This window comes from Euphorbia lathyris, chromosome 1 (genome assembly GCF_963576675.1).
Source record: "Euphorbia lathyris chromosome 1, ddEupLath1.1, whole genome shotgun sequence".
Lineage (NCBI taxonomy): Eukaryota > Viridiplantae > Streptophyta > Magnoliopsida > Malpighiales > Euphorbiaceae > Euphorbia > Euphorbia lathyris.
The window spans coordinates 53,365,028-53,388,708 of record NC_088910.1 but is presented as its reverse complement, the minus strand read 5'-3'; positions in this window follow the sequence as shown (position 1 = coordinate 53,388,708).

Here is a 23,681-nt window from a genome sequence, read left to right as displayed (position 1 = left end):
GTTTGGACTGACTAGACTCATGCTGTGTTCTCTCTTGTGCTTTCTCCCCCATTTTGTCAGCATCGGGAGGAGGAATCCTAAAGGTGTCGGTTAAGACAGCTCTCGTTAGTTCGGTGGACAGCGCTTTAAGTCTATCGGCGCTTTCATTGACACCATCAAAAATAGCCACTCCATTGTCTGAGACCTCGATAGGTATTTTAAGCTCAGTAGCACTGATCATGCTGACTGTGAAGGCTTCAGCTTTGCCTATCCATGTAAGTGCATCGGTCAGGCCAGCAATGACTTGATGGAATGTTTTGAGTAAGTAGGTGTCATAGTATTGACGCTAAACATTATTGTGACGTATGTGATTGAAAGTTTGTCTGGTGATGGACAGCATTTCATTCTGTTTCATAGCGTCAGTATCCATCTCTTGCTTGTTCAGATTCAGCAATCGAACAGCCTCACCAATTTGCTCTACAGAGCACTGAGAATAAGAAACCATTTGCTCATTGGTTTTGAGTTGCTCGGTGTGAAGCTGAGCAAAGAGCATCTTTACTTCATCAGAAGTGGCGTAGCGTGTGTTCTCAGCTGACAAGGTCTGAACTTGTTATTGGAGAGCGTTTAAGTGTTGAATAGTTGTCAGCTGGATCTCAGCCAGCTTTGCAATGGAATCCTGCTTAGCTTGTTGTGCTTGAAAAGTAATGATGACGTTCAGCAAATCTTTGAATCCCTTAACTTCGTTGAGAAGTTGAGTGACTTGGGAAAGCTGAGTAGTCTCAATAGTTGAAGACCCAGCAGTAAGAGGAGTAGGTTGTTGAAGGTCTTTAATCAAAGCTTGCACTGAGTCGATTATTCTTTTGCCAGACTCAGTGGCATTTAGATAACTTTGAGAGCCTTCAGTGACATCAGTATGACCGGTAGGAAGAGGAGTTAGAGGAATGACGTGGTCAGTGACTGGTAGTGTTGTTCCAATCTGCACTTGAGGTTCTGGTAGAACTGATTGATCGGTATATATGTTGAGTGGAGAAGAGGAAATTCGAATACTATCAGTGCTGACGGGAGCAGATACGTTTGGAGTCAGAACAATGCTTGGAGTAACAACATTTACAGTAATCGGCTCAACTTGACTTGTTGAGTTGGCAGAAGCATTCAAGTCGGCATGTTCCTTTTGGGAAGAAATAGAGGCTTGCTTTTCAATAGATGCCGATGTAGTAGAGGTTGGTTGTCTTTTGAAAAATTTCAGCTTAACTGCAGAAGGGTCCTGGGTTGGCTTTTGAATAACAAAGTCAGGAAGAGTTGGTGGTTGTACAGGAGGCTCGATGACTGTCTTTTCACTTGCTTTAACCAATCTTCTTCTGCGAGGAGGAGTGTCAGCTAGAATAGAATCTCCTGAGTGAGAAGGAGAAGTTTCTTCTTGTTCAGCATCATGCTGGTCAGCTTGCTCATCTACTTGATCAACATTGTGTTGGTCAAGTTCTTGTTCTTCTCCAGCAGCCAACTCAGTATTGGCTTTCTCAGCTTCAACCTCACTGGTTGTCTCCTCATTATCCTCAGCGTCATCCTGACCGCTGGCCTATTCTTCTTCGTCATCTTCTGAAATATCACCATCTAGTTCTTCCTCAACTTGTGCAATAAACTGGTCGTCCAGATGCACCTCTTCTTCTTGTTCCTCAGATACAGTTCCTAGACACTGTGTATAGTGAGAGTCACCAGGCACAACAACATCAGTAGGAATAGCATCGATGGGAGTCAGTGGAGAAGACTTGTGCTTCTTCTGAGGCTGCACATCAGCATTAGTTCTGTCCTCAGTTTCAGGCTCATCTTGCCTGTTTCTTTTCTCAGCTGACTTAGGTCTCTCCTGACCTAGTTCAGCAACTGACTTAGGCTTCTTTGCCTTAGGCTCAGCCTTCTTTGTAGTGGTCTCAACAACTTTCCTCTTGCGGGAAGCTGGAGCCTTAGTTCTTCTCCCTTTCTTCAGGACAGCTATTTCCTCAGCTTGTTGTTCATCAGCAGCAGCCGTTTTTCCTTTCTTCAGAGGCTGATTGAACTTTAAAGCCCTCAGCAAGGCTGCTGTGATTTCAGATCCTCTAGCTTTAACTTCATCAGTTAGGTCTATCTGATGATCAATGAGGATCCTTGTGATGAGCGATCCCAGCCTTAGAGTTCCGGTACTCCTTAGGAAGCCAACAATGAGGAATACTGGCATGTTGATTGGCTTATATGTCAGCATATGCCATATGAAGCATTGCTCGAAGTTCGTTGCTGAGGTGGTGCAGTTGATCTTGGGGTAGATGAAATAACTCAGCAGATAGTGAGCCATCTTTTGGTGCTGATCCATAGAGGAACTGGATACTTCTCCTGAGTGGCCTTCAGGTTTACAGAAGTTGACTACGTACCCAGTTTTGTCCTGATCTCCAGATCTTCTCAGCTTTGCTCCTTCATTTTTCAACTTCAGCAGGTTTGCCAGATAGTCAGGATTTATGAAGATAGTATTTTCTTTTACCACAGTTACCAGACAGTCCTGGTTGTCATCAGTAACACGGAGGTTGTGGTAGAACTCCCTTACGAGGTCAGGATAAGTGTGATCCCTAATAGAGAACAGCTCTGTCCATCCATTTTGTGATATCCATTCGCAGAAGGGTTGCTCGGAGGTTACGAAGGACTCAGAGACCCATCGTGAGAAATCCACCTTCCATTCGCTAATGTTACCAAAGACCTTGGTATAGGTTCTGGTTTTGGTCGGTTTTTCTTGGGAGGAGGTAGCTTGCCCAGTTTTTCCTTTACTCGGCGTAGTGACCTTGGTAGTTTTAGGCACAGAGGTTTGCCTAGAGGTTTCATCGGAGCTGGGCTTAGGGTGGCCGGCACCGGAAATGTTGAATGAAACTTTAGTCATGGTTGCAGAATGCGTTTGAGAAGCTTTGAGAGTTTTTAGAGAGAAAGCCTTTGCCTTAGAATTCGGTAGATGTAAAGAAAATAAAGAATGGGGATTTGCCCATTATTTATAGCGGTGAAGTGTGGATCTTATCGAATCCATGTGTCAGTTTTGCCTTGGGATTATCAACCGACAAAAATCCTGGCTTTTATGACATATTCGGCGCATACATCATCCTAGGTGGCTATTCGCGTGCTTAAGCATTAAGTGCAACGGATCTAACACTCAGCGTGTAGAATACTAAGCGTTTTGAATTCTGAGTGGTCAGTAGTATGAAAGAATGATTTCTCAGTTTAAGATTACTACTCGGTGTGCATATTGACTCAGTATTGATGTGTATTTTGTGTTAAGTGCTCAGCATAACAATCACTCAGCATGCATTTGCATAAATTATTCAACATAGTAATTCACTCAGCAGAAATTCACATTTTAGAACAGGAATTTACTGAAGGGGATTAAACATACCAATGGCTTCTCTCAGTATGCTGAACTGTTCACGAGCCAGTGGCTTTGTGAAGATATCCGCAAGCTGCTCATCCGTTGGGACGTAGGTCAGCTTTATCTCACCTTTGAGTACATGGTCTCTAATGAAGTGATGCCTTATGCTGACATGCTTCATTCTTCTGTGTTGAATTGGGTTCTTTGATAAATCAATTGCACTTTTGTTGTCGCATTTGACCTCAATTGTCTTTGTTTGAACACCATAGTCTTCAAGCTGTTGCTTAATCCATAGGACTTGAGCAACATAGTGACCAACAGCAATGCACTCAGCTTCAGTGGTAGACAAGGCTACTGATGCCTGCTTCTTGCTGAACCAAGATACAAGACAGCTTCCTAAGAAATGACATCCTCCAGAGGTGCTTTTCCGTTCTAGCTTGTCTCGACCATAGTCAGCGTCAGTGTATCCAACGAGTGTAAAGCTATGTGTGTTGGGATACCATAAACCTGCGTTCACTGAGCTTTGCAAGTATCTAAGGATTCTTTTTACAGCTATGTAATGAGATTCCTTAGGGTTAGATTGATATCTAGCACAGTAGCATACTGAGAACTGAATGTCCGGTCTACTGGCTGTTAAGTAAAGTAGAGAGCTTATCATACCTCGATATAATTTGCTGTCTACTGACTTACCATTCTCGTCAGCACAGAGGACAGTGTCAGTGCCTATAGGAGTGGATATTGGCTTGCAATTTTCCAAGTCATATTTCTTTAATATCTCCTTGGCGTATTTAGCTTGACTGATGAAGATGCCATTCTTTCCTTGTTTTATTTGAAGTCCGAGGGAGAAGTTGAGTTCTCCCATCATCGACATTTCAAACTCAATCTGCATTTGTTTGCTAAATTCCTTGCACATTGATTCGTTAGTTGCACCAAATATTATATCATCAACATAAATTTGAGCCAGCAGGGTATCTTTACCCTTTCTCTTAATGAATAAGGTTGTATCAGCTTTGCCCCTGACATAATTTCTGGTCAGCAGGAAACTGGTCAGCCTCTCATACTAAGCACGTGGTGCTTGCTTGAGACCGTACAGAGCCTTTTTGAGTTTATAAACGTGGTTTGGGAATTTTGGATCCTCAAACCCTGGAGGTTGATTGACATAAACTTCCTCGTTTATAACTCCATTAAGAAATGCACTTTTAACATCCATTTGGAATAATTTAAGGTTCATGTAAGATGCATATGCACATAAGATCCTAATAGCTTCTAGCCTTGCCACTGGGGCAAAGGTCTCACCGTAGTCAATACCTTCTTGCTGACTGTAGCCCTGAGCTACAAGCCTTGCTTTGTTCCTGACTACATTTCCTTGCTCATCCATTTTGTTGCGGAAGACCCATCTTATTCCAATGGTCTTCTGACTCCTTGGATGTGGCACTAGCTCCCATACATCGTTTCTTCTGAATTGATCGAGTTCCTCTTACATTGCGCTCATCCAGAATTCATCTTCCTCAGCATCAGCGAAGTTCTTAGGTTCCTGTACTGAGACGAAGGCTACATTGCTGAGGTACTTCCTGAGTTGATTCCTCGTCATCAGGGTATTCCCAGCAGAATCAAGGATTGCACTCTCTGAGTGCCCTCTTGGAATCCTTATCTCTTTAGGTAGATTTATGTCTTGTGTTGTCTGTGTTTCAACAATCTCTGCAGAAGTAGACTGGTCAGTGAAAACAATCTTAGGTTCACTCTTACTCTTGGTTAGCCTTTTAGTGAATGACTCAGTAGCTGGTTCTTGGTCAGCGGTTACTAAGTGTGGATCATCCTCGGTCAGTGGCTGGTATTTACCTGCAGGGTTAGTCTCGTCAAACTCAACATGTACTGACTCTTCTAAAACTTGAGTTCGTTTATTAAAAACTCTGTATGCTTTGCTGTTTGTTGAGTAGCCTAAAAAGATAGCCTCATCAGCTTTTGAGTCAAACTTTGCTAAGCTATCTTTGGTATTCAAAATAAAACATTTACAGCCAAAGGCACGAAAGTATCCAATATTGGGCTTTCGTCCTTTCCAAAGTTCATAGGGGGTTTTCTTGAGTATAGGTCTAACTAGAGCCCTATTAAGAATATAGCACGATGTGTTAACAGCCTCTCCCCAAAAATACTTTGGAAGCCTATGCTCATCCAGCATTGTCCTGGCTATTTCAACCAGAGTTCTGTTCTTCCTTTCTACAACCCCATTTTGTTGAGGTGTTCTAGGAGCAGAAAAATTGTGGTCAATGCCGCTGGCTTCACAGAATTTAACAAACTTTTGGTTTTTGAATTCTCCACCATTATCACTTCGGATGTGAGCCAATTTTAGGTCTTTATCATTTTCAATTTTTCTAACCAAATTTAAAAATGTCTCAAAGGTCTCATCCTTGCTACTCAGCAAGATGACCCAAGTGTACCGAGAGAAGTCATCTACAATGACCAAGGAAAATCTTCTTCCACCCAGACTCAGCGGCTGGACTGGACCGAAGAGATCCAAGTGTAGTAACTCTAACGGACACTTAGTTGAGACAATGTTTTTGCTATGAAAAGATTGTTTGGTTTGTTTTCCAGCTTGGCAAGTGTGGCATAATTGATCTTTTTCAAATTTAAGTTCAGGCAGTCCCTCAACCAATTGCTTTCTTGCTAATTTGGCCAGGAGGTCCATGCTTACATGACCAAGTCTCCTGTGCCATAGCCAGGAATTTTCTTCCTTTGATACTAAGCATACAGTTTTTGAAAACTTTTTCTCTAAGTCTAGCATAAAGACATTATCTATGCGAGGGGCAGTTAAGATTAACTCATTTGTTTTACCCTCGTATATTTTACATCCAGTAGCATCAAATATAACTTTTCTCCCATTGTCACATAGCTGAGCTACGCTGAGTAAGTTATATTTGAGTCCGCTGACTAGGGACACTGACTCAATAGTGGGGTTACCTCCAATGGTTCCTGACCCTACTATCTTACCCTTTTTGTTGTCTCCAAAACTTACACTTCCTCCTCGTTTACGCTCAAACGTGATGAACTGAGTTTCATCACCAGTCATATGTCTCGAGCATGCGCTGTCAATATACCACATCTTTGACTTCTCAGCACATCTCAGGCTTACCTGCATTGTAACTAGTTACTTTTAGGTACCCAATTCTTTTTTGGTCCTTGCTTGTTAGGTGCAACAGGTAAAGCATCATATTTTATTTTCTGACGACATACATGGACAGTATGGCCATTCTTTCCACAGAAGTCACAGCTGACCTTCTGTTTAGGTTGTCTTACTGACTGGTCAGCACCCCAGTGCTGAGCATGCCAGCACACCTTTGTGGTGTGACCTTTCTTCCCACAGAAGTCACATTGGACATTCCGCTGGGGATTCCATCTCTGCTGAGTACCTTGGTACTGAGTTCTCAGAGGACTGTTTCTTTTATTTGGAACCTTTAATTGGTTCTGGATAGTTGTGACGTCCTTTCTCAGTTTCTTTGAAACTGATTGGACTTCAGAGACAGACTCATGTATGATCTTCATGTTATCATGCAACATTGAGTTGTCCTGAAGAAGGTATCTGAGGTCACTCAGCTTGACCTCTTCAACCTCGTCACAGCGCCTGCTAAGTGCTCTAATTTTCTTATTACACTTTTTGATAAGTGTATAAAGATCACTCAGGGCATTACCCATTTCGTTTCTGAGCTGGGAAAGTGGTATTACCTCATTTGATTGCTCCTCATCTTCAGATGCAACGGAGGGGTCAGTATGCTCAAAAACCCAAGGCTCAACAAGTTCGTCAGCCATGAAGCATATCTTCGCTGACTCGGTGGCCTCAGCTTCTGTTGATGAAGACTCATCACTGTCGCTCCATGTAGCCACCATTGCCTTTTTGTCGTTCTTCTTATCTTTCCTCAGCGTGGGGCAGCTTGACTTTATGTGGCCAGTTTGATGACATTCAAAGCATGTAATAGTCTTTGAGTTGTCTTTCTTGTATTTGCTGTCGCTGGAGTCAGCTTTATACTTATCAAACTTTATGTAAGGCTTCTTAGAATATTTGTCATTTTTCCTGAATAGCCTTTTCATCTTCCTTGTGAACATAGCCATCTCCTCATCATCTGTTGAGCTCCCTTCAGTGGAGTCAGCTTTCATGACAAGAGATTTTTGCTTCTTGTCTTCAGACTTTTCCTTCACCTTGAAGTTTTTCATTGATATCTCATGGGTCAGCAACGAGCCGATGAGTTCGTCATATTTGTAGGTGGTTAAGTCCTGAGCTTCTTCAACAGCGGTCTTCTTTGCTTGCCAGTCTTTAGGAAGACTCCTGAGTATCTTTTTGACTTGTTCTTCCTCAGTGAAGATCTTCCCAAGTCTCTTGAGCTCATTTATGATGTTGGTAAATCTTGCATTCATGTCAGATATGCCCTCATCATTGTTCATCTCGAAAAGCTCATACAGTCTCATCTGCTGGTTCACCTTGGACTCCTTTACTTTTATTGGTTCCTTCGTAGGTGACCTCCAGCTTCTTCCAGATCTCTTGCGCCGACTCACAACCTGAGATTTTATTATATTCTGCAGCATCGAGCGCACAATGAAGCATATTAATAGCGGAATCGTGATTTTGAAGCTTCTTGAGATCATCCTCTGTCCATTTGGCCTCAGCTTTTACAACTGTTTGGCCAGCCACAACTTCGACAGGTACAAATGGGCCTTGCACTATAGATAGCCAGGCACTCATATTTGTAGCCTGAATGAAATTTTTCATCCTATTCTTCCAGAAGGTATAGTTAGACCAGAAGAATAGGGGAGGCCGAGTGATGGACAGCCCCTCAGGCAATATCTGAGTTGTTTGGTTTCCTGGGAGAAACCGAGTACTGTTTTCGCCCATAGTGTGGATCAGCTCAAGGTTGTTAAACCTTTTACAGTGAGCTTTTAGGCTCTGATACCACTTGTTGGTCCCTTATAATGTTACAAGTATAGTTCCAAGGGGGGGTTAGGAACTATTTAAACTTTTTACTTATTTAGGGCAGACTTCTTTTCTCAAGAGAAAAGGTTTTAACAGCGGCGCTGAGTAATCAGTAAGATACTGGCTTAGTCAACTGGTGACTAGGTCAGTTTCTTGACTTGAGTCAGGAGATAGCACTTAAAGTCTATTCCTGAGCTCAGATGTTCGATGCGCACAACTCAGCTTGACCTCTTTACTTGGTCAGTTTTTGGTTATTTAAGCAAGCAATATATATAAGGAGTTTAAGGTAAGAAATATGTTATTCAGCAGATTTATCTAGGTTCGGCTTCTTCTAAGCCTACGTCCTGTCCCCAGAACACGTTCCGAGATTTCGAATCCTCTACTAAGCTCTTTAACGGTAGAGCCTCAAACCTTTTACAATCTTAGCAACTGAGTATAACAAGAGTACCTTCCTCTATACCTCTACTCAATCCTAATCTCTCGCTGAGTACTATAACCGAGTACTCAGCCTCTCCTTTCTAATCTCTAGAAATGATAAGTGTTTGTCCTAAACAATGATTGCTAAGACACCTTAGATGATTTAATAATCACTTTAGACTTTTACACAAAGATATGAAATGTAGTGTAAGATTTGCTTTGCTTTTTGCTTGCAGAACTTGTGTAGAAATTTGGTCAGCGTAATGGCTTGATCAAGTTCTGTATGGAATGAAGCTTCTGATGGCACTATTTATAGAGACGTCTTGAGGCATCGGTCATTTCGAATTTTGAAATAACCGTTGGAGGGAAACGGCTTCCTGTCGTTGTCATCCTGACTTGCTCAGAGTTCTCGGCCAATCAAATTTGAGTATCTTCTGTCCTCGGTCAGCTTTTGGTCAGCTCAACAGAATGTCTCTCCTTTTATGGTAAAGTCAACTGGACAGCATACTGTGTCGTCTGAACTTTACCCAAAGTAGAAATACTTTGTCTAGAAGTTTTCCTTAGCCATCTGCTGTCTTGTACGCTTTGTCGAACCAACTCAGCAGCTTCGTTCCGAAGTTGTTCCCTGAAGGTCTTCTAGATCCTTCTCTTGCTGAGTTGCGTTTTATACACAGCGACATCGTTTTGATAGACGCGGGCCGAGTTGTATTGAACTGTTTGACTTGGGCTTTGACTGTTGTATTAGGCTTGGGCCTTTTAATCCTTATGTCTTATAAAACAATTTAACTCAACATTGAACAAACACATTAGTAGAATAAATCAAAGCATTTAAACTTAGTGTGTTTAGAATATGTTTTTTTTAATTACACTTAAACAATTTTGTCAAATCAAAATTATGTGGAAAGGTGTTTCAACAGCTTCTATTGGCCTACCTTGTCTAAGGATTCCCAAGACTTCGTCAAAACATGTGACGCTTGTCAACGGAGCGGGAACATCTCCCGTAAACATGAAATGCTCCAACAGGGAATCTTAGTTTGCGAACTTTTTGATGTTTGGGGGATAGACTTTATGGGGCCTTTCCCTAAGTCGCATAACAACTCCTACATTCTCGTAGCGGTTGACTATGTCTCTAAATGGGTGGAGACCGTTGCCTTACCCTCAAACGACTCGAAGGTGGTAGGAAGATTTATAAAGAAAAATATCTTTACTCGGTTTGGAACCCCTCGAGCTATCATTAGTGACGGGGGTTCCCACTTTTGCAATCGCCAATTCGACCAACTCTTACAAAAATATGGGGTTGCCCACCGAGTCTCAACACCCTACCACCCGCAAACTAGCGGGCAAGTCGAAGTCTCTAACCGCGAGCTAAAACGTATCTTGGAAAAAACGGTTAGTTCCTCTAGAAAGGATTAGAGCCTAAAGCTCGATGACGCTCTTTGGGCTTATCGCACGGCGTTTAAAACGCCTATCGGGATGTCTCCCTATCGCTTAGTTTTTGGGAAATCATGTCATTTACCTGTGGAATTGGAACATAAGGCCTATTGGGCTCTAAAATTTTTAAACTTTGATATGCAGGCCGCTGGGGACCAACGTCTCCTCCAACTAAATACCATTGATGAACTTCGTCTCGGTTCATACGAGAATGCCAAGCTTTACAAAGAACGAACGAAGAGATGGCACGACAAGCACGTGCAAATCAGGGAATTCAGAAAAGGGGACCAAGTCCTCCTATATAATTCTCGCCTCCGCCTATTCCCAGGAAAGTTAAAAAGTCAGTGGTCGGGGCCATACACTGTTGTCCATGCTCACTCATCTGGAGCGGTTGATATCCAAGGTTCCGACAACGAAACCCACCGGGTGAACGGACACCGACTAAAAACCTATTGTGGGGGCACTCTTCCACAACACGAAGAAACAACATTCCTCAAAACACCGTGAGCATGCACACGTCCAGGAAAGTCGAGCTACTCCGACTCTAAACGTAGCCTCGGTTTGCATACTCCAAACCCTTTGTATATATGTATCTAACCCGTTTGTTCTTTTTAGGCACTATTTTTATTTTTCCAATGACATCAATGACAAACAAATCCCACATTAATCCAAGATACCTCACGCGGGGCGTGCTCACTGTCACGCCCCGTGCTTCCGCGGCTCTAGCCAAATTCGGCCAAAACTGCGCCCACCACGCAGGGCGTACCCCATGGTACGCCCCGCGTACCCTGCATTCTCCGCATTAAAAAAGTTCAGAAACTCAAACACGCGGGGCGCCCTATTCCTGCGCCTAGCGTATTTGAGTCTCTGACTCAAAACGCAATAAAAATGCTACCCTACGCGGAGCGCCCCCTAGGCACGCCTCGCGTAGGGTCCCTGACCACTAAGGGTCCTCTTTTCCTTCCTTACCTTTATTTTTGTTTTTGTTTTGACTTCTTTTTGCGACGCCCTTGGAATAGGCGTCATTTTAAATAACGCGGAGGGCCGTGCAACTCAGCACTCTTAGTTTGGTTTGCACTACCAAAAACAAAAATAAAATTTTAATAATAAAAAAAAAGTTAAACTAATTTATTGACTCTTTTAAATTTTCCCGACACGCTATCCCTCCTTCGGAAATTGACTAGAGTTCCATTATTTGTTGTCAAAAATAAAAGAGTCCGAACATAAAGGAATGATTCAATTAAGAGATTTTAGTCTTGGTCTTGAAGTTAGGGAATTTGTGCAAAGCTTAGGTTAGTGTTAAACTAAGACATTGAGTCTTAACATAAATGTTATCTCCATAATAAACTTTAAAAAGGCAAAAACGGGATAGTTGAGAATTTAGCGAAGACTTGATAGTACACAATTTAAACCCGAATCTTTGTGAGGTATTTTTGAGCCTAAAAGAGTTCGTACGAGAACTCTAATTCTTTCACAATTTTTCGAGAGCTTTGACTTCACTCGACTCATAGAATTTGCATCCAATACCGGGTTAAGTACACTTATTTATGGTAAAAAGGCAATAGATGATAAACCGAACCCACTTAGGCTAATTTTCCTTAATTTCTTTTTCTCGTTTTCATTAAACATTAGGAAACCCCTTCGAGCCTATCAACCAACTTTTTTGTTAATACCCTTTTAACATTTAACCCTTTTTCCTCTTGTTCAAATACCGACAAAATCAATTTGCACCCGAATTACCCGAAATAAGTCATTGCCTTAGCAAATGAGCACCATAAGCTTTCAAAATATTGTTTTTGTGCCTCTATCAAAACAAAGGACACAATAAAAGTAAAAAAGGCATTCTCAAGCTCCACCCGAGCAATTTTGAAGTATATCTTGTAAAATTCGCTAAGGCCGAAGCAAAATACGGTGCGATCATAAGTCGGTATTTTGGAACTTGAGTCTCTTTAAACTAACCACTAAAAAGCCACCCACATTACAACCCCCCTTCGGGTTCATTTTTAATATTGCCTAATCATATTTTAGGAGGAAAAACCCGGATGCAAATGCAAATTCAACATGATCTCGAGTAAGTGCAAAGAAGAGTGCTAAAACACCGACCCACCTAATTGAGCGAAAGAGCGAAATCCCTTGGTGAGGTACTATCGGGTTCTCAAAAGATAATCAACCCCCGTTAATATTGCCTATTAATCTTGAGCATGGAGGTTTCAAATAAGTTTTGTACTCAATTGTTTGCGTAGGTACCTACCGAAACCTTTGCATAAAACCGTAACTTTGAAATCACGCACTTGGCAAAACCAACCTTCGGTTTGTTTCTTAATTTTCTCAATCCCTTGTCTTTCGATTTCTTTTACTTGAGGACAAGTAAAACTTTAAAGTCCGAGGAGGTTTGATAGGGGTATTTTACCCCTATATTTTAGCATAATTTACGGGTTGATTTTGGATAAAATAAATAAGTTTAACCACAAAAATAAAGCGTTTTAATAAAATAAAGAAATGAAAATAAATTTCGTACTTTCAGTTAATTTTCTGTGTTTTTGAAATAAAAACGTCAAGCTAACTCGGCTCGTAAGATTTGTATTTCAGGTACGAGCAAGGAGCGAAAATCCACCCAAACACGCAGGGCGTATCACCCCTTACGCGGGGCGTGAAACATAGTGTCAGCAATAATTGCCTTATCCACGGACGCCAGGTGGAATTGACTCAGCATACGCGGGGCGTATGCCACCCTACGCGAGGCGTATGACACATGTCGAAAATGATTGGCCTAATCCTGAAAGTCAGACTGCATTATCTCCTTGAGTCAACTCTTGGTACGCGAGGCGTACCACCATATACGTGAGGCGTATTAGGCAGTTCTTCAATGATAAAAGCTCAGAGATTCATTTACGTGGGGCGTGTTTCAACTACGCACGACGTAAAAGCTCCAATTCAAGCAATAAAACTTCAGAGACTCAAACACGCAGGGCGTACTCCAGCTACGCAGGGCGTGTTTGAGACAATTAGACATAGAATTGGTCCACATGCAGGAGATTTCTGACGGAATGGGCATTTACGCGGGGCGTAGACAACCTTACGCGGGGCGTGTCATGGGATTTCTGCACCAAATAATGTTGCTCCATACTTGTTCCTTGTGAAGTTACAACTTTGCCCTTTGCTTGATGTTTATAAATAGGAAGCTCTTGAACCCCATTCAATACACACAACTAGAGAGAGCAAAACTATACTTGTTTTGATTATTGTAGTTTAGGTTTGTTTTAGGCTTTGTGTAACTAAACTCTTCCATCTCGAGAGCTTGTCCGTTGTTACCGGCATTTCACCAAAGTTCCGCTCCATCTCCGCACACCAAGCTCGAGAGCTCCACCATTCAAGACCTTAGAGACGGCTTTTGAGTCCGGTTAGCTAGTTCCGAGGGTCGATTCTTCCCTTTACACTTGCTAATTAGCTTGATCTCATCCTATGTACTAGGCTTGTTTATAATTCATATTTACACTTTCCATATTTATAATTTATGATTCATAATCTTCCTTTCTATATATGTGTTGATGTTTGTTACTTGTTTTGACATTCATAATTGACTATTGTGTAGGAGAACACGATTTTCGACGCCATTTGGGCTATCCTTGGGGATTCATATAGGTGTTGCCTTACCGGAAATGACAAACCGGAAACCGTAGGAATTGACAAGCCACGGAACTTACGGTCCTTAATTTCTGGTCCCAAACATTAGACACGCCTTGACTAGGAACCACGTAGTCTAAGTACTTCACGGGTCGGTTACACTACAAGTAGTCGTCTTTGCATGAGCAAACCTTCAACCATATAAACATTAGAAGTTATTATTTGTCATAGTTATAACTTATCGCATTCACATCACTCCATAGAGTTTTGTTATATAAATTCGCCTCACACATAGTTAGTAGTAGCTTGTAGTTGTGTCTCACACCAACCTTAAAGTATTCACCGCTTAAATAACATATAAAACCGAGTCGTTTAATACTTGTAGTTATAAATCCCGTGGATTCGATACCCGGTCTTAACCGGATTATTACTTGATACGACGGGGTACACTTGCCCCTACGTAGTGGTATCTAGTAGATACAAAGCACTTAGAAAGACCACATCCATAATCATAGCACAATAATCGCAATATACATATTTCGTCGTAGAAAATGACGCTACTAGGTAACACGCATCACTACCCAATGTTGGAGCAAGGATAGCATGTTCTTGTAAATATATTCTTGTATGTTTTCTAACAAATATGGATACGTGCTATCAACAATTGCTCCAATAGGATTGTCGCTATCTTTGATTAGTAGATCATCGGGTACATCAAATATAGCTTCACCATCATTGTTCCCACTGACGGTTCCATCTCCAATGCTTACTATCCAATCAGAGAATGACCTCAGCTAATCTGAGTCGCCGTTTGTATTTACAGTCTGAAGCCTCATGTTCTTGGTTAACTTAAGCACCTTACAGTATCTCCATAGGCAAGAAGAGTTTAGAGTTGTTGTAACCATAACTTGTTTACTTCCTTTGGGAATGACCGCTAAGAAAATCTCCTCCAAAAATTTCAAATTGTTATTGTTCTTGAATCTCATTATATCTCTCAATGTTATGTCTAATGTTTCAAAACAATATTTGTGAACCATTGGTGCTTCATCCCATATAATGAGTTGAGTTCTTATAATTTAAGTATATCCATTCTCGTTTGTGGGAGTTTGTAAAGGCGCCCTTTGGTCTTCTCTAAAACCATCAAGATGGGATACGATGGCGGATGTACGTTGATACGGGATGTGATGGTGAATCCCTCTTATTCAACTTCTTTCGTCGTATATCTCGCTCGTATGGCGTATCCTATTATGATCCACGTGGTGTGATATAATGTTGGGAACTCCTTTTCTTCTTACATTATTACACATTTGCCCAAGGGATAAAATTCAGATGTTATCAATAATGTTAATAATTATATTGTGTAAAAAAAATAACTATGCAAATATAAAATAGGGAAAAATACAAAAATAAACATCTTGTGGTTTGACCGATTTGCAAAGACAGTCCATGTGAAGGTTCGCAAACATGGTGTTATGTGCTTTGTGCAGTTTACAAACTCAGTCACACTATGCCATTTTCCCTTTCACATGACACAAAATATATGACAGACATTTGTTTACGTGTCGTCTGAATTTTATTCATGACAGTATTTTAACATTCTGTCATCTTAAGGCTTAATTAAAAACGCGCTCGATTCTCATATAACGTTACGATGAAAGTCTTATGTCATCTCAAAAAAACGCGATTTTTATTGAAAATGTATGTAATCATCACATGACAGTTGTTAAATAGCACTGTCATTGTTGTAAGAGAAAAAGAATCTAAAATTTTCTAAGTTTCGCGGGCGGAGTAAAAAGTACCCAAAATTTTAACGCACCCAGATTTTTATACAGAGTATAAAAGCCACTCTGAAAAACCTAATTATTTTGTTTAGCTTCTTTATCGATTCTCAGATCTGATTATTGGTAACTCCTCACTTTCCCTCTTCTCGCTCTCTCATTCTCTCTTATTGTTTCATAATTTATTGTTTTATCTTAGGGTTTTAGGATGGCACCACCAGTCAGTCCCCATGGAGGTAGCCAGCGACAATATGAGCCTTTGACTTTAACGTTCACGAACAAGTTAAGTTCCTTATGCTTGTTGTTAATTTTGATGTTCTGCTTTATAAAGTCATTTCTTTCTCTTTTGTATCTTACCAATTTTTACACTCATGTTTTCTTCCTTACACTTGAGTTTTCTTCCTTACCAATTTCAACCATCGGTCTTGTGGCCTCCCAAACCCTAGATCTTTCCAGGTGCTTGCGCAATATGACCATCATTCCACCGTCTACGAGTACAAGTCTAGTGCTGACAAAAACTCTAGTACAAGTCCGATTAGCATGGCTACAATCTCAAACGCAAGGTTTGTTTTCTGCTGCTTCTTTTTTTACACTTATATTTTGCTCATTTGCGAAAATCCCTGCTTTATAAACCTTACACTTTGATTTTTCAAATGATTGTATCTTCTTAATTTAAATTATAGCCCAGCACGTTGCATAGTGATTTATACAGATTACTTTGACTGTGTATTGGTAGATTGTGCATAATTTACTAGGATTAAATTTGAACCCTGAGTGGCAAGGGGGAAGTTTTGAGTATATGTGTTGTGACATTGCCTATTTGAAGCATTTTTCAGTCATGGACTTATTAGTAAACATTTTCTTCGCATTTGAGTTGCATCTCCCTATTGAAGGAACTACATGAGACTCAAAGTTCAAAGCTTTCACTTTTGCACAATCGAAAGCTGCAACATCTAATTTTAGAAGTGACATGAACTAGGTAGGGGAGGTTTTGGTGGTGTCTATAAGGGTTGGATTAAGGATAAGATTCCCTCTCAAGGTAGTTTTCTTTTAACAAATACTTTAGAATTGGATATGCATTTCTGTATACTTACTGAATGTCAAAGTTAAAAAGTACTTTTCTTTTCCCCTCTCAATTTTTGTATGTATAATTGGTCACTGCATTCTGTATATTGGAAGAATTTTCTGGATTTTTGTATGTACTAGTTGTTGTTCTTTACTAGGGAAATCTCTAAGGGTGCTTATCCACATTCGAAAAGGGTAAATATTGATCCATTATATTGGGAGTGGTTAGTTTTTTTTTTGTATTTTTAACTGGTGGTGTTGAATCAGGTTAAATATGAAAAGTTTTTAGCTTTTAGAAAGTGGAAACATAGCATTGAAGAGGTGAGTTATTGATTATGAAACTAATTTGAATGGTTTTGATTGGATGTTTCGTTAGTTAATTTGGTGGAATTGGTTTCAGGAGGAGAGGATAAAGAAGAAGAGGGAAGATAGCATTGCCAAGCTTAGGGCTTTGTATGGCAAACCCATGGAAATTGAAGTTCATTTAAGGATATCTTTATTTCTTTTTCTTTATGTGTGCTTGATTGTTTAGGATGGAGAAGATTCTAAGATGAAAGCTTCTACTGAGCAACACTAGCCACAAACTACAATTGAACTTTGACATATACGGGTTTTTAAAAGAGATGTGTCCCATTGTTTTGATCTTGTTCATCATTTCAAGTTGGGTAAGGAAATAAGTTGAAATAAGGTCTTGTTAAATGTCTCATTATTTAGTTTTAGAATAGATGTAACTGTAGTTGTTGTGTTTTCATTTGAGTTTACAATAGAGTTTAACTAATGGGATATTATTATTATTTATCTAGCTATGAAAATGTATAAATGACTACCCACATAATTAACATACATTTCTGTTTGCATTATTTCCATGGTGTATGAGCAGGACAAGAGATTAGGACACAGGTAGGCTTAGTTAAAGCTGCAAGAGATTAGCATTTTCTCAAGTTTATAATTATAATTTGATGTATACGTATGCTTGGATACTATTGTTCACAGTGCATCTCCACGTATAAAATAGCATCAATATAGGCTTAACGTTTAAAAATGGTACCAATTTAGGTCTCGATAACGGAACAAGACACATAATTGATATTACTCCGTTAAGTTATGTTAATTGTATGTGGAGGGAGAAATCAGAACTTAACGGGGTAGTAAGAATGATGTGCCCAATCCTTATCGAGTGGAGTTGTTACCATTATTTGTTCATGCATTATACTATTGGAGTTCATTCTAATAAGAAGAAATATGCAATGCAAGGAGTAAGAAAGGGGCTGGTGGCGAAACATTTACTTTCAATGATGCATGGCAGGGGATCGACACTAGATTTTATGGCTGAAATGAAAGGTGTAAGTTTTTAAGCATGTCACTCTAGTTTCAGTGTAATTTATGAGTGTTGCTTTGTGCAAGTGGTGATATTTACCTAGTGAAGCTGTAAATATATGTTTGTGGTTTGAAGTTTGAACTTGAGCTTATTGAAACTACAATATAGAGGGTTTTCTTTATTTCATTATATATAGGAGGATGCATTATCAATGTTTATGTATTATTGGTAGTCAAATTGGTTATGGTTAGTTTTGGTGCAGGCAAGGGCAAGTGTAAGTTTTTCTGTATTGCCGAGTTAATATGAACGATATTTTCATGACAGACCTACTATCCCGTGAATTCTATAGCAACAACATCAACGCCCCGTCTCATCCCGCCTCTTCCCTCCAACTTCCCACAATTGTGGCAGACGTAGGACCTCCGCAGCTCAGCGATTTTCAGCAACCAGGTTCTGATCAGGGCGCCCTCCATTTCTTTGCTTACTTGCGTTGCTATCCACATCACGTGCCTCCTTTCTTGCAGTTTGCCACTCTCTCACAAATTCTGACACATTCCTGTAACCGATAACCGCTGGTTGCAACTTGTTCTTCCACTGGGTGTCATTGCGATGCTTCCACACTACAAATAGTACACAGATGACCTTAATCAACCAAGTATCCTCTTTATCCCTACACATAGCCGAGAACCATGCCCCAACATCATCACAATCACCCTCCAGTACATGCAAACCAGCCTCCTACCAACAACTAACTGCATATGGGCAACTAAAAAATAGGTGCCAACTATACTCTACATCAATGTTAGAGACAAATATAATTATTAGGAATTAGAAGGTGGCGGGCTCGTAGTGCCGATCTTAAAGGCAGACAATTTGGGCATAACTTCCATATAAACATTTGGATTCGAGGAAGGATCCTAAGGTCCTAAATTCTGACCCATTCCACTTCCGGTATATGCACCCATTCTCTCTCCTCCAAGGCCTTATATCATGACTTGGCCAAACACATCCCATTCTTAGTACTCTACCAAATCAATCTATTAGGAATATTTCGGTTAGATATTATAATCTTACTGATATCCCTAACTTCTTGATCATTAAATAGCTCCTCCAATTTTCCCCTATCCCACATTCTCGACCCATCAACAAAAAGGTCCTTCACTTTTATCTAGACCTGTCCAAGCCTAGTCCAGCTTACTATTAATTTAGACGGACTCGGGCTTACAAATCAAATCCCAAGCCCAACCCATATAAACCCACTTAATATATATATATATGTATATATAATTTTTAATTATAAAAAATAAAATTTATACTTAAAATTAAATATTAAATATGTAAATATATAAGTTTATTAATTAATATTAATAGGCGGACCGGGTTGGTCTGGCCCGTGCTATTTTTATTAATCCTAAGCCCGTCCAAAAATAGGCGGGCTTTAACGGGCTTGGGCCTAATATCAAATTTCATTGTCCAAGCCCGGCCCAAGGGACATGGGCCTGGGCGGGTACCCGGTCACGTGGACATGTCTACTTTTATCCCAATGATCCCCCTCTGACTCCCATTCTCTACCCTTAGCAGCTCTCTCCATTCTACCTATGGGTCTTCCCAAACTCTAATTCTCTCCCCATTCCCCACCTTCCATCTAAGGCCCAATTTCAACACCTCAATTGATTTCCACATTCCTCTCCAAATGAAACTGGCATTAGTGCCCAACTTTGAAGAAAGAAAATCCCCATTAGGAAAGTATTTAGCTTTGAACATATTACTAACTAGAGACCGTGGATTGTTAATTAATTTCCAACTCTGCTTACCAAAAAGTGATAAATTAAACATCTACAGGTCCCTATAACTCAACCCTCCATTACTCTTAGGATTACATAGTTTCTCCCACCCAAATCAATGAATCTTCATTCCCCCTCCCTTATTTTTACCCCACCAAAAAGAGTTCATCATCTTTTGTAGGTCCTCTCAAATAGACTTAGGTAACAAAAAGGTACTCATGCAAAAAGTAGGTAAGGCCTGGGCAACAGTTTTAATCAAGACATCCTTACCCGCATTAGAGATGGTAAACCCAGGTAACGTCCCATGTTTAATGGGGCTCAAACCCCAAGTAGGATACATATGTCATGTCTCATCTCCGGTTTAACATTCTTACTGAAGGATATACCTGATTTATGCACATTTATAGCTTGTCCCGAGACTTGCTCATATGATGTTAGGATTTCTTGAACCACACTCGTTTCTTCTTCTTTCAAAAACAAATATCAATATATTCTTCTTTCAAACACAAATATCAATATATTCTACAACATAGAGTCAATAATGACAATATTGGATACATTTTTTATTCTAGTAGTTTAAAATTCACAAGAAGAAGTTAATTAAAAAAACAACTTCTTCAGTGACAAGTTATCCATATTTTTCTCCTAATTATCTATATTTACTAGTATGAAATCAGTATAATGCACGAGATTGAGATGAATTATAGTATTTTAGTGAAATTAAAAAAATAAAATAAATTTACTAAAAATTATAGTAAAAAGTTAATTAGAATTTTAAATTTTAATGGATTACATTTACTAATTTAAATTTGTGGTCCATAAAAAAAATATAATATTCATTTGTAATACATATTCAAAATTTAAAATGATAAAAAGTTAAATGGAAATTGAAAATATTTCTTGTTTTTTTCCAATTTTAGAGAGATATAATTTTTTTTTTCAATTTAAACAGTTATATTCATGTACTAATAAAAAAAATATTAATCTAGAGTAATATTGGTATATTTTTTTGGGAGTAATATTGGTATATTTAATGATAAAGTTATTCTATTTTATTAAATACTTTGAAAACTACATTCTGAGTATAATTATATGGATTTGTCCTGATCACTAATAAGGATTTTTAATCATGTCCTATTTTTAACTCTTGATGAAAATCGGACGTGATAGATATAAGCCAACATGTGAAAGTGATTGTCCTTGACTTTTATTTTATTGTCATCATAAAACAAACCACCAAGGGTATTGTCTAGGCTGAAATTTGAACGGTAATTCGATATCTGACGGTATCAAAAAAAGTTGAGGAATGAACACTTTTTGTCCAATATTACAACTTGTAATTTGTTTGGCTTCAATCACGCATTTCCTAAATTAAGTCACTATTAATCGAGTTCCATTGCACAATCCATTATTCTGATCTATATTTCATAGTAACATCACAGGCTCCAATCTTCAGTATTAACTTATGATTTGGCAAACCCGACGATTTGACACTGTTCAAAAATTTAGGAGTGTAGATATTATTGTGGCTATCAGAATAATTATCACATTTGCAAATAGTATTTGAACTTAAATAGCACACTTCTTCTCCTGGCCAAGACAACAACATGTATTCATTCACTTCACTCACACTACGTAATGTTGGAGCAAGGATAACATGTTCTTGTAAATATGTTTGATCTTATATGTTTTCTAACAAATATGGATATGTGCCATCAACAATTTCTCTAATAGGATTGTCACTTTATTTGATAAGTAGATCATCGAATACATCAAATATAGCTTCACCATCATTATGATATTTACAATTATTCCAATACCCCCTCAATCGAAAGTGTTTAGTGGTCGTATGCTAAGATTGTCTCGAAAATCTTCAAACAGAGCTGATGGAAGGCCTTTAATGAAAATATGATACAAATCATAACAATCTTGAAGGTTTTGATCGCAAACCAACAAAGATGATACCTTTTTCTAGCTAAACTAGAAGGAAATAATCCCAACAAAGTTGGAATCTTAGCCTCTAATGGAGAGGAAAATTTATTTGATTGACAAAAGTTGTCCTACTTTAAAAAATATGAGGCTTATATACCTCTATAACCTAGGTTAGTAAAGACCTAATACCACCCACCCCCCCCCCCCAAATGTAACACTAACAACATCTAAACAATAGGGGTAAAATGAGTGTAAATAACTTAATAGGAAAGTAGAAATTAAGGCTAAGTGGCAAGACAGTAAATATAGAATGGTAAAATAGTAAATATCATATATGCAGGGATGGAAAATTACATAGAGCTTACTGGTGAAGTAATCTCATACGACGTATGGCTTTAGGTACACGTGGTGTGGGCTGAAGTTTGAGTAGAATTAGAGTTGGCATTAGAATAATTCACAAAACATATTGTAATAGGGACATGTCATGTGAATTAACCCAAAAGAAATAGAAACTTCCCCAAATTCCCACATGCCATGTAGCTGAGTTCATACGCCATGTGGCCTTCCTTCCTCTGTTTCTTATAGATGTTGTAATTGCTCGCACGACGAGTTACTGTCCTCACATATAGTGAGAGCCCTGCTTCAAGCTTTACCTGAATCATTCATATTGATTCCTTCATCATTCTCTCCTTCCCGAGAGGAGTTAGATGCTAATTCTATTGTAGTATACTCGAGATGTGCGTCCGACTTGTAAGGGCTCAAGTCACGTACATTGAAGGAGAGAGACATGACTCCCAATTAATTCAGGAGTGGTATATGGTGGGCATTGGTATTGACTCTATTGGTAACCTTGTACAACCCATACTTCCTCGGTTAAAGCTTGCTACTCGATGCACTTGCTAGGCGCTCCTTACTCAGATATACCATGACCACATCCCCAACTTCAAACTGAACATCCCTTTGGTGCAGATCAATAGTGGCCTTCAACTTTTGATTCCGCTCTTCAAGCGTCACCTTTATGTCATTATGAATTTGTTAGTAATCAAGGGCTAGCTTTTGAGCAGGAATACTAACATTGTCCCCCTTCAGTATTATCACAATGTCAATGGTATGATTAAAAACCTTCATGTAGACCATTTCAAAAGGTGATTTTCCTGTGCCCGAATGGACGACACCGTTGTATGCAAACTCAACTTGAGCTAACACCAGATCCCACATCCCTACTTGCACTTACTTTGCAACAGATTCCCAAAAGCATGGTTCACCAACTCGGATTGTCCTAGCATTTTTTACAACCTTGCCTATTGGACAACACCCAGAAATGCTACAAGGTGAAACACCCTTCTCGTTCATATACGGGACTGAAGCCTTCATCCCAAACGAGATAGGAGCATCCAGTCCTCGTCAAACTTTCTACTCCGGAGAAAATAACAAGAGAAACATGAGGCATCAGTTGGATCTCCTTGAAAAAATGAGAGAGAGATCCCTTATACACATAGATGCATACAAGAAAAACATCAAGTCCGCCCATGACAAGAAAGTTAGATCGTGACAATTCTTCTTCGGTGATCTTGTAATATGCAGAACCAAGGCATCATAATCTAAAAAACGCAAAGGAAATCTGGGAGCTTCGTGGGAAGGCCCGTACCAAATAACAAAATGTGTGAACTTGCACACATACAAGTTGAAAGAGTTGGATGACACACCATTCCCTTAGACCTGAAATGCCAACACACTCAGAAAGTTCTATCAATGAAGATCCTTCCTAACCACCCAATGCTCCTCAAATAAAAAATTTCATCTGTAATCGTTATTTTAACTTCCTATCTACATATATAGTAAAAAACAAATAATAAAGAATAGATCATTTTTTTATATTCACTTCGACATTATAGTGTGATTTTTAAAGTTCCATTAAATTATATTAAAAGTCAATCCTATGTATGATACAAGGATTTTGATCACAATCTCTAGTCGAATGAACTTTAACAAAAACCCTCTTAAACATATCAACGACTTCGAT